This window comes from Microcebus murinus, chromosome 4 (assembly GCF_040939455.1).
Source record: "Microcebus murinus isolate Inina chromosome 4, M.murinus_Inina_mat1.0, whole genome shotgun sequence".
Classification (NCBI taxonomy): Eukaryota; Metazoa; Chordata; class Mammalia; order Primates; family Cheirogaleidae; genus Microcebus; species Microcebus murinus.
In genome coordinates this window covers 21625027-21640241 of record NC_134107.1, presented here as the reverse complement: position 1 = coordinate 21640241, position 15215 = coordinate 21625027, and the positions used below count along the sequence as shown (strand labels likewise).

The 15215-nt window shown below is 39.7% G+C and overlaps 1 protein-coding gene across 7 annotated transcripts in view; it reads right to left on the bottom strand.

Annotated features, from left to right (window-relative positions):
* AMBRA1 (autophagy and beclin 1 regulator 1) overlaps positions 1–15215 on the bottom strand; it is a 190117-nt gene that overhangs the window by 128886 nt on the left and 46016 nt on the right. The window lies entirely within an intron of this gene.

The following is a 15215-nucleotide window of genomic DNA, read 5'->3' as shown; positions in this document are numbered from 1 at the left end:
GGCAGATTGCCATCCTTGCCTTCTCCTTCCTCCCAGTTATTGATTCAGTATGCCTGGGACAGACCCAGAAACCTGCATTTCTAACAAGTTCCCAAGAGATGTTGATGTTCTTGGTCTGGGGACCATATTTTGAGAACCACTGGCCAAAGCTATTGTTCCAATAGTTTTCCAAAGCTTACTTGTAACACACTTCTGCAGGTCTCACAATAAATATATTCTGAAATATATATCTCTCTTCTTCTGACCTTATCACACCCAAAATAGCCACCAAATTTAGTGGCTCTATGAGGGACTAAAAATTCAGCAACTCTGTTAGAATAAATACGACAGCTCTGGTCCTTTGCTGTTAAGGAGCTTATGGAAAATGACCAACCCAGCTTCAACTTGAATTCTTTCTGAAAAGAAACAAGGGTAAAAAGGAATCAGGAAAGCATGCAGAGAAGAAGGAATGCTGGACTTCTGGGAAGACATAAGATTAGAGAAGTTTAAAGGGAAAAAAAGAGTTCCTTCTTGATTTAGGTTTCGTAAGAGTTATATCTGCCAAAAAAGAATTTAAGAAAATAATCCCATTTACAACAGCATCAAAAAGAATAAAATACTTAGGAAAAAACCTAACCAAGGAGGTGAAAAATTTGTTGACTGAAAATTACAAAATACTGAAGACAGTAATTAAAGAAGATATAAATAAATGAAAAGACACCTCACATTCATAGAGACTTATTAATATTATGTCTTAATATTATTAAAATGTCCATACTACCCATTGTAATCTAGAGATTGAATGCAATCCCTATCAAAATTTCAATGGCATTCTTTGTAGAAATAGAAAAAAAAATCCTAAAATTCATATGGAATCTCAAAGGACCCTTAATAGTCAAAAAAATCTTTAAAAAAAGAACAAAGCGGCCGGGCGCGGTGGCTCACGCCTGTAATCCTAGCTCTCTGGGAGGCCGAGGCGGGTGGATTGCTCGAGGTCAGGAGTTCGAAACCAGCCTGAGCAAGAGCGAGACCCCGTCTCTACTATAAATAGAAAGAAATTAATTGGCCAACTAATACATATAGAAAAAAAAAGCCGGGCATGGTGGCGCATGCCTGTAGTCCCAGCTACTTGGGAGGCTGAGGCAGGAGGATTGCTTGAGCCAGGAGTTTGAGGTTGCTGTGAGCTAGGCTGACGCCACGGCACTCACTCTAGCCTGGGCAACAAAGTGAGACTCTGTCTCAAAAAAAAAAAAAAAAAAAAGAGAAAAAAGAAAAAAAAAAAGAACAAAGCTGGAGGCCTCACACTTCCTAATCTCAAAACATTACAAAGCTACAGTACAGTAATAAAAACAGTATGGTATTGGTATGAAGTCACACATTTAGACCAATGGAACAGAATAGGAAGACCAGAAATAAACACTCAGGGATGTGGTCAAACAATCTCTGACAAGGGAGAAATGACTGCACAATTGAGAAATGATGGTCTCTTCAACAAATGGTTCTGGGAAAACTAGATATCCGCATGCAAAAGAATGTAGATGGTCTCTCATATCACATACAAAAGTCAACTGGAAACAGATTACAGACTAAACATAGGACCTGAAACAATGAGTTCTCAGATATGAAATCACTGCCTATTTGCCTATGCATTAAAACTACAGGCAAAAGCAGAAATAGATAAATGGGATTGCAGCAAACTTAAAAACTTCTGTGCAGCAAAGGAAACAGAACAACATAGTGAAACACCATCTACGGAATGGGAGAAAAAAATTTGCTAACCATTTATCAGATAAGGGTTTAATGTACAAAATATATAAGGAATTCCTACAACTCAACAACAACAAAAAAGTAACCATATTAAACAATAGGCAAAAGATTTGAATGCACATTTCTCCAACAATGATACACAAATGGTCAAAAAGCATATGAAAAGATGCTCAACAACACTAATCATCAGGGAAATGCAAAGCAAAACCATAATTATTTATCCCCACACACCAGTAAGGATGGCCACAATTAAAAAAAAAAAAAACAGAAAATAACAGGTGCTGGCAGGGATGTGAAGAAATTGAAACCTTTGCACACTTGCACACTGTTGATAGGACTGTAAATGGTTAAGCCACCATGGGAACAGTATGGAGGTTCCTCAAACAATTAAAAATAGAACTACCATATGACCCAGCAATTCTACTTCTGGTTATATATCCAAAAGAACTAAAAACAGGATTTAAAAGAGCTAAGTACACATCCATGTTTACTGCAGCACTATTCAAAATGGCCAAAATGTGGAAGCAGCCTAATGTCCATCGACAAATAAATGGATCAATGTGGTACCATTGTGGTACATGTAAGGCTGGTGGCAAGTACCCCCTCCCCTCCCTAAAGAAAAAAAGAGAAGCCCACAAGACCCACAAAGATAAACTGTTAGGCCCAGCTAAATTAAAGAATAACTGCGGCCAGGCCTGAGGTGGCTCACACCTCCAATCCTAGCACTCTGGGAGGCCAAGGCAGGCAGTTGCTCAAGGTCAGGAATTCGAAACCAGCCTGAGCAAGAGCAAGACTCTGTCTCTACTATAAATAGAAAGAAATTAATTGGTCAACTAATATATATAGAAAAAAAAATTAGCCGCCCATGGTGGCGCATGCCTGTAGTCCCAGCTACTTGGGAGGCTGAGGCAGTAGGATCGCTTGAGCCCAGGAGTTTGAGGTTGCTGTGAGCTAGGCTGATGCCACGGCACTCACTGTAGCCTGGGCAAGAAAGTGAGATTCTGTCTCAAAAAAAACAAAAAAAAGAATAACCACACCCAAATAAGAAAGTTTTTGATTCCTGGATTCCCCAAATACTTCATGGTTACACTAATAAGAGGTATCTAAAGTAATGAGACCCACAGAAACAAAAGCAGAAATGTGGCTGCTAGGGGTTTGGGGAAGAGGAAAACAGGAAGTTGTTGTTCAACAGGACATGCAAGATGAAAAGTCTCTAGAGATCTATTGTACAACAATGTGTACAGTTAATGATACTATACTGTACATGTGAAATACTGTTAAAAGAGTAAGTCTATGTTATATGTTTTTTACCATACATGCAACACATACACACAGAGATTTTAAAAAGGGTTAGCTGATGTGAAGGTATTGAGTTATTTCAATTGATTATTCCCAGTCAGTTACAGATTGAACTCCTTATTCTACTCCCCTCCACCACCATTGCATTCAAAAGAAGGAAGGAAGGAAAGATTGGTAAGTTATATCTGCCAACAGAACAAAAAAAGGAAAAGATAAATGCCACCTTACTGAGGTGAAATGATCCAAGGGGACAGCAGGGCAATAGAGGCAATAGAAGCTAGGATACCTATGTGAACATGTGTAGGGGAGAAAAAAAAGTAGAAGAGGAAAAAACATTTACACATACCCCCTGATGCAACAAAGGAAAGGGGCACAATATTAACAAGCTGCAATTCTCTTTATATGACAAGATCATACTTTCAGCTTTTGATTCCTTTATTATTATAATTGTCTACTCCTGCTCTAACTTGATTTTAATTTCCTGGCAGGTAACACCCAAGTCATGCAGCCTTTTCACTGGAACCCACATCTCTGTCCAAGATGCTCTGCTCACAGAGAGAGGTCCAGGCATTCTTCTCTTAAGATTTTAACAATCCATAAGAAGGTTGCTTTCATACTGCATAACCTCACTTAACAGAGATCTGCACACTAAAATGAGCCCCATCCAGCAAATAAGCTTGGAACCTCTACCTTCCCCCTTTGGAAACAGAGGAGGAGTTTGTTAATTGTTGCTATTAAAAAAATCAGGCAGCTTCTCAGGTGAGGGGGCTGTCAGCATGTCAGCCCTATCGCAGGCAGGAGAGCCCTTGTGGGTGAATTAGGCAGGATGGGTGGGGTGGAAGAGAAGAGACTGCAATGTCCAGTGTCTCCCCCAGTGGAGCCAAGTGGCACTTAGGACATAACCTACATCTAACCATCAAAACATTCTTTGAGCTAATGCAATGGTCACATACACAAAATCATATTTAAATAGGAAACATGAGGCCAGCATAGTGTGGATGAAGGCATCAAGAAAGGCTATGCCTTGATTAAAGGGGCTGCTGTTCTAGTCAACTCCTGCTGATTGTTATCACGTGGGAATGTGAGCCAGCGTTGCCAGATCTTTAATTTTTTTCAATAGAACCCAGCTATGTGGATTTTTGTGGGGAAAAAACTGAAATTTTTAGAAACATTTTGAGGGCCAAATTACCTAAGGACCATTTTGCAATCTCAGGCCCACCCATGAAAGCAAAATTTGCTCACACAAACATATTGTCAGGAGTGTTTCTAAGAAGGAACAGAAATAAGATGTACTGTATCCTCCTTCTACCACCCTCCAATAAATATATAAGAAATCCAGGAGGAGAAGCTACCTGCACAGTTCTAATGGGCTGGGACTGATTACAATAAGCAAAATATATTATGCAAACAGAACCCCATACACCTGGTGTTATTGTCTTGAGAAAACCTCCAACGCACCATTGAGATCACGACTCTGAACAGATACAGTAGAGAACGGGATCTGAAGGGGGAAGAAAGAGTACAAGGGAAATCGTTCCCAATGTATTTGCAGCACATTTATAGATTTCACTGTAGTCCCCTGAATGCTCCAACACCCTGAGCTGACTGAAACAATTACATCTTTTCATGTTCCAGTGTGTATACAAAGCACATAGCACCCTCTACACCATTTAGCCCCAGAGAGAGGGATGAGAAATAATTTAGATCAGCCTAACCGGTGCTAATTTGATGTGCACTGGAGGAAGGGCTGCCTGTCAAGAACACTGCTTCCAGGACCTGGAGGCTCATGCCCTCCCAACCGAGGGAAGCCTCTGCACTTGCACGCAATTCCCAAGACAGACGTTAAAGTGAGGCTGGAGAACCTTGCTTCAGGGCAGATAGTGCAGGAAATTCTTTATGCATTTATGCCTGCTCTTAACCATCAAAGAATCCCTTAAGAGAGCCAATAACTAGGGCAGCTAGTCCAAAGCACAGAGAGAGAGCAAGAACAAGTTCAGGCATTCCCTATCCACGTCTTATGGGCCCTCATAGCCATAATGCCTTCTGTTACTCAAGCATTTGATTCTTTTCCAAATCACGTTCATACAAAACAGCAATAGGCAAACTACAGCCTTCAGGCCAAATCTGGCACACTGCCTGTTTCTGTACAGCCCACAAGCTAAGAATAGTTTTTATATTTTTAAATAGTTGAAAAACACCAATAGAAAAAATTTTTATGGCACATGAAAATTATATGAAAATCAACTTTGTTTCCATAAATAAAGTTTTATTGGAAGACAGACGCACTCATTCATTTTCATATTGTCTATGGCTGCTTTCAAGCTATAACAGCAAAGTTGAGTAGTTGCAACACAGACAGTATGGGCTTCAATACCTAATATATTTACTATCTTGCCTTTTACAGAAAAAGTTTACCAACTTCTGATTTAGAGAGTAAAGCAAGCATCACACTCAGAATTCAAAAAGATACAAACCTAGTTGGGCAAGTGAGCTGCAAAAATGAGAAAAATTAACAGCAATGGTACCTCTCCTCCATCCTATACTCACTCCCATATTGCCAGAGAGAAATGGGTTGCCTAACCACTCCTGATGACAAATAAGTTATATATCTAAGTGTTACTGCCTTTTGATAAGGAAAAAGATGCCTGGATCTTTGATCTCCCAATCATTTAACAAGACACAGAAGACTAAGTGGACAAAACCCAGTAAGCGAATGTCAGTGAGGACACAAGGCTATGTTTTCCTCATATAAGGCTGTTGGAGAAGAAACATACACTAACACCTCAAGGTGGCAGATATTTAGAATCAACAAAACAGAAGTCTTTCTCAACCTTGAGAAGGAGGTTCCAGAAAACCCAGTGGTAGGAAAATTTACTACTAAGAAACTTAAGACCCTATGGGGGAAAAAAACAGGTTTAGGAGTCCCAATCTATGAAATTATGAAATCTATGAAATAATGTTCAGTAAAAACAAACAAGAAATAGTAAATATTTTACTCATCTTAAGTACTATTAATTTTCATTTACCATTAATATTGCTCATACTTTTCAGCTCTAGTAATTCCACTTCTAGAAATTTATCCTCTAGGAGCACTTGTACAAGTATGCAGAGATACTACAGCATTGTGAAACAGAAAAGAAGAATCCAAATTCTACCCACAGAGGACTGGTTAAATTAATTATGGTACATCCAATTGCCGGGATATTGTGCCATTGTAAAAAAGAATATCTACATGGAAAGATGCACATGATAACAAGATAAGTGAAACAAGTAAACGGCAGAAGAGATTTGATATGGTCCCATTTTTACAAATCAAGGGGAAAAATGTATTTGCATTTGTACAGAAAAAATTCTGGAGTTAACACACACACAAATTGTCAACATCAGTTATCTCTGAGCAGTGGCTCTGCTGAGGACATTCGCTTTCTATAATCACACATTTCTGTAATGTTTGATTTTTAACAAATGAATCTGTAATAGTTTTGTGCAAAAAGCAGGCATTTCATTTCCATTTCTGATCCCTTGTTTACTATAAAATTTTCAGGCTCTCCCTCCTCATAGTTTGAATGACACACCTTCACACTGGTGGCTGAAGAAGAACAGAGAGGCGTTGTTGCAGGTAACATGCCTACTGAAAGGATTCATTCACTAATGCATTCATTCACTCATTCATTAGCTCTTTATCATAAGGCCTTTCTTTTTTTTTTTTTTTTTTTTTTTGCAACCAATGAAAGTATGTGTTTTGCTGAACATAAGGCCTTTCTTATTACCACCGTCAGTGACTTCTCCTTTCTGGTTTTCACCATAGTCTCAAGACACAAATTAATCTAAAAGCATATGGAGTTGGCCTAACTTGAATTTACCCTACTTAGTAAAGTCTCCTCAAGTCTATTCTCAACCAGAAGCCAGAGTGACTCTTTTAAAATATAAGATAATGCTATTCTTCTTCTGATGGCTTCCCAAATCACTCAGAGAAGAGGTAAAATCCTTTAATGGCTTTGAAGACCCTGCATAATCTTGTCCCTGTCATCTCTTCAACTTGATCTTCTATCCCTCCATCCCTTGTTGTACTCCAGCTATGTTGGCTGACTATGCCAAGCATCTCAGGGGTTTTACATTTGCTCTTCTCTCTGTCTGGAATGCCCCGCCCCCAATGTTGACAGGGTTGTTCCCAAATTTCCTTGAGGTCTCTGCTCCAATATCACCTTATCAAACTTCCTCTAATGACCCAATCTGCAAACTTTCATCCGAGCACCCCCAACATTTTTTATACATTTCTCTTTTTCTGTATAGAACCTGTCACCATCTGGTATACTAGGCATTTTATTTATTTGTATATTATTTTTCTCCCATTAGAACGAACAACTTGTTACTGGTACTTAAATATTAAATAGTACCAGGTACATGTTTGGTAATGGAATGGATGTGTTAATGGAATGGATGAATGGATGGATGGATAAATCACACAGTAATTATTTTACAAGCCCAACTCTCAGGGTTATAATGAAAGCCAAACTCACACCTAGGGTAGCCATTATGCATACTCCTGAGCTTCCTCTTGTAAGGCCTGTTTACCTATCCCCATTCTCTCTTACCTTACCTCTCTTAACTAAGTTGCTTAATTCCACCATAGGTTTTGTCTCCTTTTGGATTTCCCAGTACCTGTTCCTCTCTTTTCCTAGAAAGAACAAGTCATGATCTGCCCTTACTACAAATAAATTCTCTTGGTTGAGGATTCTTCCTTATTCTTTGTTGTTAAATGCCAAACTTCTGAGTAAGAAGAACTCAGAATTTAGGAAGGGTTTATTATATCTTGAACACCAAAGACAACCAGTTTTTTCTATCACTTTTTTCAGGAGCAATTATTCACATCCTGCGTAATTACAGGTACAGCAAAACTTGCTCCCTTTTTTCTTTTTTTGAGACAGGGTCTCGGCTCTGTTGCCCAGGCTAGAATGCAATGGCGTCATCACAGCTCACTTGCAACCTCAAATTTCTGGGCTCAAGGGATCCTCCCACCTCAACCCCCTGAGAGCTGAGATTAGAGGCCCGGACCACCATGCCTGGTTAACTTTTCTATTTTTTGTAGAGATAGAGTCTCACTATATTGCTCAGGCTGGTCTTGAACTCTTGGCCTCAAGTGATCCTCCTGCCTTAGCCTCCCAGAGTGCTAGGATTACAGGCATGAGATACTGCACACAGCCAAAACCTTTTCTCTTAATATAAGGAGTCTGAATCCCACGAGAAAAAAAGAAACTTCAATCATCTCAAAACTAAAAAAGATTCATTCTAATAATGCTTGGACCCCAAAACAAAAAAAGATGGCAGCACACACTTTCTCAAACCCTAATATCCTACATCTAAGCAAATTTAGTGAAAGCCTTCCACAGAAAATAAAAGAAAAATAAAACACCAATGAAAAACAGAATCTTCACACTTAATTTTGATTGTCTACATCTAATTTGATCTATATCAAGACCAAGTATACCTTCATTGAGACTGCAGAAGAATCTTTAAGGAAAAATAAATATTAACAGCATTGACTGGCAGAGATAATATTGCCAAGATGCCAAGCCAAAGACCAACAAAAATGGTCTCAAGGGGAAGCTGTATACGATGTCAGAGCCCTCAGGAAAGGTGCAGGCCCTGAGTCATCAATGCAGAGTCAATATGAGGGACAGGTGGCCAAGTGCAATAGACTTATTACAGGCTTCAGGACAACCAATTCACAAGTTAGGAAGATGGCACAACAGTGAAACATCACAGGAACAAACTATAGTTCCAAAGTTCCAGTAATAAAAGGTGTGTCTTTCTGTACAACTCTAGATAATGCCACTTCATTTATTCAACAATTATCGAACCAAACTCTCTGTTAGACTAAATGATGTGGTACCATAATGAGTCATTTTATCTTTTTTTTACTAAAAAGGCCAAGTAGGACTTGCATAGCATACTAAATCACAGGGAATATAATTTCAATTCCATTTATTCATTAAGTAATACAAATAATTTTCTGTCATGGGTGCAATATTAGAAGTATTTCATACAGGTGCCGCAAAGAAGAGAAAGTGATTACTTGGGGCAGTTAGGGAAGCTTTCCCAAAGAAAAGATGACAGCTGTGCTATGTTTTGAATAATAATTTGAGTATACTCCCCACCCAAAGAAACTGAGAGGGATTTTAGAAATATAAACCCTTTTAGACCTAGATAGGTAACAGCACAGAAAAACTAATAAAGTTGGACCCTTCTCTGTAATAGTCAGGCTGAGAACACTGGTACATTCCTAATTTTGAGGTCACCTCCTTCTTAAGGACCTATGCTCTGCAAACATAACCATTTATTTCCCCCCATCAATGAATGATGTTTGGGCTGAGGGCTTCCTGGAGAAGAATCCCCATGTGACTGGAGCTAAGGGAATCAACTAAGTTTAGTACCCCATGAAACCTCAAGAGGCTTCAGACTGTTCCAAAATCCAAAATAATTCCCTCACAAAAGTCTAAGAAACTTAGAATCCATTGAGGGTTTCTAACTCTGACCTCTGATGTTCTGGGTCAAATTTTATGCTATGGCCATCCATGTACTTCCCCAGTCTTCATCTATCACAAGGGGAAATAAACATCAAAAGACTTCAGATCTCAGAATATACTCAATCCTATTAAATACTCCGGACCCAAGGCTTTGTTACCTATCTGGAGACAGAGTGTAGAAACAATTTTGTGTTTCTAGGGGGAAATTTAGACCAATTTTGATCTCTCAGTTTTTGGGATTTAACAGTGAACATCTCTAACTGGGGATCACTTTTTTAGGACTAATCAATACAGTTCTATGGGCAAATAACTATAACAATGTTTCTTCTAGAAACATTGCTTTGGTTACAATTCTACCCAAAAGCAGTAATTACAAATTATCTATCAGACCTCCAATTTCATACAATGAGAGCTGACAGAAGAGCCCCCTCAGGCAATGATCTACAGGAGCAACAGAGGTTTTGATGGGGGGGACGGCTATAATTTCAAATGAAGTGGAGGAAAGGGTGCCCTCTTCAGGACGCAGGGGTTCGAATCCCACCTATGCTTGCAAGCCCTCATTAAAAAGCCATTTCCGGCCGGGCGCGGTGGCTCACGCCTGTAATCCTAGCACTTTGGGAGGCTGAGGCGGGCGGATTGCTCAAGGTCAGGAGTTCGAAACCAGCCTGAGCGAGACCCCGTCTCTACCAAAAACAGAAATAAATTAATTGACCAACTAAAATATATATACAAAAAATTAGCTGGGCATGGTGGCGCATGCCTGTAGTCCCAGCTACTCGGGAGGCTGAGGCAGGAGGATCGCTCGAGCCCAGGAGTTTGAGGTTGCTGTGAGCTAGGCTGACGCCACGGCACTCACTCTAGCCTGGACAACAAAGTGAGACTCTGTCTCAAAAAAAAAAAAAAAAAAAAAAAGATGGGGTCAAGCCCAGTGGCTCATGCCTGTAATCTTAGTACTCTGGGAGTCTGAGGTCGAAGGATTGCTTGAGCTCCAGAGTTCAAGACCAGCCTTTCTGTGGTCACACATTAGTAGTCCCATCTACTCAAGAGGCTGAGGCAGGAGGATCACTTGAGCCTAGGAGTTTGAGGTTGCAGTGAGCTGTGATGACACGATAATACTCTAGCTGAAGTGACAGAGTGAGACTCTGACTCAAAAAAAAAGAGGAACACTGTACTAAATAAGCTCTGGGTTCCCTCCAGGTTTAATATACCATTTAAACAATTTTCCTTTTCCTAATACCAGTCTTTAAAGGCCAAGGGACTCCTACTGTAAGGAGTCACAATACCCTGATCTTCTGCTGAATCCTGCAGAAGAAAAGTAGTTTCTTGTAGTGAAGCAAGGACCTTCTACTCAAGTAGTAAGGTGATGTCAGATTACACAGACAGCTCGCCCTCCACTACCCACAGACAAAAGGAGACAAAATATGTACTACTTATTAACACTCAGCAACACAGAGCTATACTGAAATATATACTGGGTGCTTATTAATACTATCACTATTTGCAGACACTATTAATTATGCCAGTAGCATCAAGGATCAAAACATCCTTTCCTTAGCCTATCTCCTGCTACAAGGCCAAACAAAACCCTCTCCCTTCAAATATAATCACCTTTTGTGAGCTCCACTTAAGAACAACAGTCACCTACAAAAACAGATCCAACCTCATACACAAACAGTAGGAAGACCTTTTCTTCCCTGCCTTCCTTACCTAACAGCAGCAGCAGCCCAACAGTGACACCTGCTGGAGAACTCGAAGCAATGGCTGGCTCATCAGCTAGGCAGGGGTCCTCAAACTTTTTAAACAGGGGGCCAGTTCACTGTCCCTCAGACATTAAGAGGGCCGTTGGAGAGTGCGGTGCACATTCCACACATGTGCCCTGTGGGCCTGGGACAAGTCGGCTACTAAGCAGGACAGGCAGCGGCGGCAAAAACACCCGGCAAGCAGGATAGGATAGACCGGATAGATGTCCTCAACAGGCCACATGTGGCCCGCAGGCCATACTTTGAGGACACCTGAGAGGCTAACAGACCCTTTAAAAGGTATATTAGATTTTTTTTTTGAGACAGAGTCTCGCTTTGTTGCCCAGGCTAGAGTGAGTGCCGTGGCGTCAGCCTAGCTCACAGCAACCTCAAACTCCTGGGCTGCAGTGATCCTTCTGCCTCAGCCTCCTGAGTAGCTGGGACTACAGGCATGAGCCACCATGCCCGGCTAATTTTTTTTTTTTATATATATATATATTAGTTGGCCAATTAATTTCTTTCTATTTATAGTAGAGACGGGGTCTCACTCTTGCTCAGGCTGGTTTTGAACTCCTGACCTTGAGCAATCCGCCCGCCTCGGCCTCCCAAGAGCTAGGATTACAGGCGTGAGCCACAGCGCCGGGCCGGTATATTAGATTTTGACTAGCAACTCTTTGTATTAGTGACTGGTACTAGAATGCAACCATTTAATTTATGAGGTGTTGGTCCTTATTTAATGTGTGTGCACTTAGAATGTTTTACAATATACCTCATTTTTTGAGTCAGCTATCAGCCTTCCTGGTATAACCATATCCTAGCTCATTTAAAAGTGACTGGGCACAGTGGCTCATCCCTGTAATACCAGCACTTTGAGAGGCACAGGCAGGAGGATCACTTGAGGGCAGACATTCAAGACCAACCTAAACAACATAGTGAGATCCTGTCTCTACGAAATATTTCTAAACAATTAAATAGGTATGGTGGGGGGAATGGGCATTTATTGAAACCTTAAAATCTGTACCCCCATAACATGCCGAAAAAAAAAAAAAAATAGGTATGGTGATGTGCCCTTAGTCCCAGCTACTTGGGAAGCTGAGGCAGGAGGATCTCTTGAGCCAAGGAATTCAAGGTTGCAGTGAGCTGTGATTGGGTCACGGTATTCCAGTCTGGGAAACAGAGTAAGAACCTGTATCTAAAAAAATTATTTAAATATTTTTTTCTTTTAAAGTTAACTGTATAAATAATGTAACTATTGAATTAATATGCTATTTTACAATGATAATCCTGCATTATTTGTACATTTCAAAAGAAAGCATAAATACAAATTTTATAGCAAGCTAACAAGGGACTTTATTTTCTACAACATACCATTTTTAAATGCTTGAATTGTTATTTATTGATTGATTGATTTATTGATTGATTGATTGATTGATTGATTGAAACAGAGTCACGCTCTGTTGCCCAGGCTAGAGTGCCATGGTGTCAGCCTAGCTCACAGTAACCTCAAACTTCTGGACTCAAGCAATCTTGCCTCAGCCTCCCGAATAGAGTAGCTGGGACTACAGACATGTGCCACCATGCCCAGTTAGTTTTTTCTATTTTTAGTAAAGACAGGGTCTTCCTCTTGCTCAGGCTGGTCATGAATGCCTGACCTCAAGTGATCCTCCCGCCTCAGCTAGGATTAAAAACATGAGCCGCCATGCCCAGCCTTAAATGCTTGAACTTTAAACCACAACACATACTACTTTTTGTCACTGGGAGGAAAAAAAAGATTTAAACAAAATTTTTGTTAGACCCTTAATAGTTCCCAGATTTTAAATGGCCTATATTATTAAGAAATCATTATTAATATTTTAGGTGTACAATATGGTAGCCACTAATCACATGTAGCTATTTACATTGAAATTAAAATTATAAAAATTAAATTTAGTTTCTCAGATCATACTGGCAACATTTCAAGTGCTCAAAAGCCACATGTGGCTAATGTCTACCATACGGGATAGCATAGATACAGAACACTCCATCAGTGTAGAAAGTTTTATTGAACAGCATTGCTCTAGAGAAACACAGTGAAAGTATTTAAACACAAAATTATTGGATGTCTAGGTTGGGGGAAATGGATGAGGGATACAGATGAAAGACAGTTGGTCAAGCATTGATAATTTTTAAAGTTAGGTAGTAGGTTTATTGGAGTTCATTTATTATATTTTTCTCTTCATTTTTATATATGTTTAAATATTTCTATAATAAAAAGATAAAAGAAAGGAAAAATAAATAAGAATGGTTCATTTAAAAATGAAGTTATATTAAGGAGTTTACCATTAAGGGCAGCTTGGACAAATCTTTAGTCATGAAGATGAGAGTTCAAATTCTCAGAGACCTACTAATGTGACCTTTATTTAATAAGAAACTCTGACTTTTCTAAGCCTCACTTTCATCAAGATGGGAAATTTAATACTAATGCTTGCTTTGCACAGAGTTGTAGAAATTAGAAATGATTATGTCAAAGCAAGAACATCGTACCTAATACATAGTAGGCCCTCAGTTACTGGTATCTCTATGATGAGACAGTAGAGTTTATTTTTAAACCACTCAGGCATTTTCTCAGAAGAACAGCAGATGAAGGGGTACTGCTAGAGCAAGATGGACAAAAGCTGACCAGAAGCCTGCTGGCACTATAGAAACAGGAACTGCTAGGATTCCTAGAGCAGTAACTGAAGTCAGTCCGTTCATGGCTACTTTTAATAAACTTTTTAAGCACCTATTACATGTCAGGCACTGTACTGATTGCCTTTTCACCTCTCTTGACAAAGAGGAAGAACAGAGTCCCAGGTTCCTGATGTGGGCCATTAAGTGAGACAAGATATTCCAAAACCAGGAATTTAGGAGCTGTTAATCCAGAACTGGTCTCAAACATATGGACATAGCAACAACCTCTCTACTTTATATACCTTTCACATCCAGCCAAGACTCCCTCTGTTTCCCATCCCTAGCTCCTATTAACTGCCTACTACCCTACATATACCATACCCTTTTCCTCCCTTACTACGTTCTATTCCTCTACAATAAAAAGGCCCTTCCTTCTCTAAATCCTACTCATCTTTCAAGACTTGATTTTGTAAAGGCTTCCTTGACGACATTTCCCTTTCTTTGAAATTAGACTACATTAAATCCCTATACCATACAAGGAAGCATTTGATCACCTATACTTTTAATAAACTTCAATCTATACTTCTGATAAACTTCACTTTGAGGTAAGTCTTTGAGGTGAGACTTTGAGGTAGGTCTTGCCTCGACACTAATACTGTATGCTCCAGTGCGCAGATACTTCTTTTGTATTCTTCATAGTGCCTAGCACAATGCTGAAAAAACTGTAACCATTCAATTAACACTTATTGACTGAGTGACTGTCTAAAGCATCCTCCCAAAATAAGTAGTACATTATGTGCACAATCCATATTCCCACCCTTTTAGAAGCTTATGTCAGAAATTTCAGTTGCTTCAAAGAGGATGTAATGCAGAGCAATATGCTGTTTGGATCCAACAGGCATATTCCGGGAGTTGGTGATTACGCTAGATTTGATCTTTACAAAATTACAGAAAGAAGTCCCTAATAAATCAAGATACATGCACACATAGCCATACATGGAACATGTGGTGGGCGATCAACTACACCCACTCTGTTTCTTCCATGAAAGAGTTGGCTGGGATGCCAATCTGAGTATGGAGAGGCCTTCTTTCCATAAATTATTCTTCTTCCCCACCCCAAGGTGAATGTCCAACTGGAAGGCCATTCAAAGAATCCTTATTGAGCAACTAATGTGCTATCCAAAAACAACATATATCTCTAAAATAAAATAATTGGAACTTTCCTTAACATACATACATACTTTTTTTGGGGGGG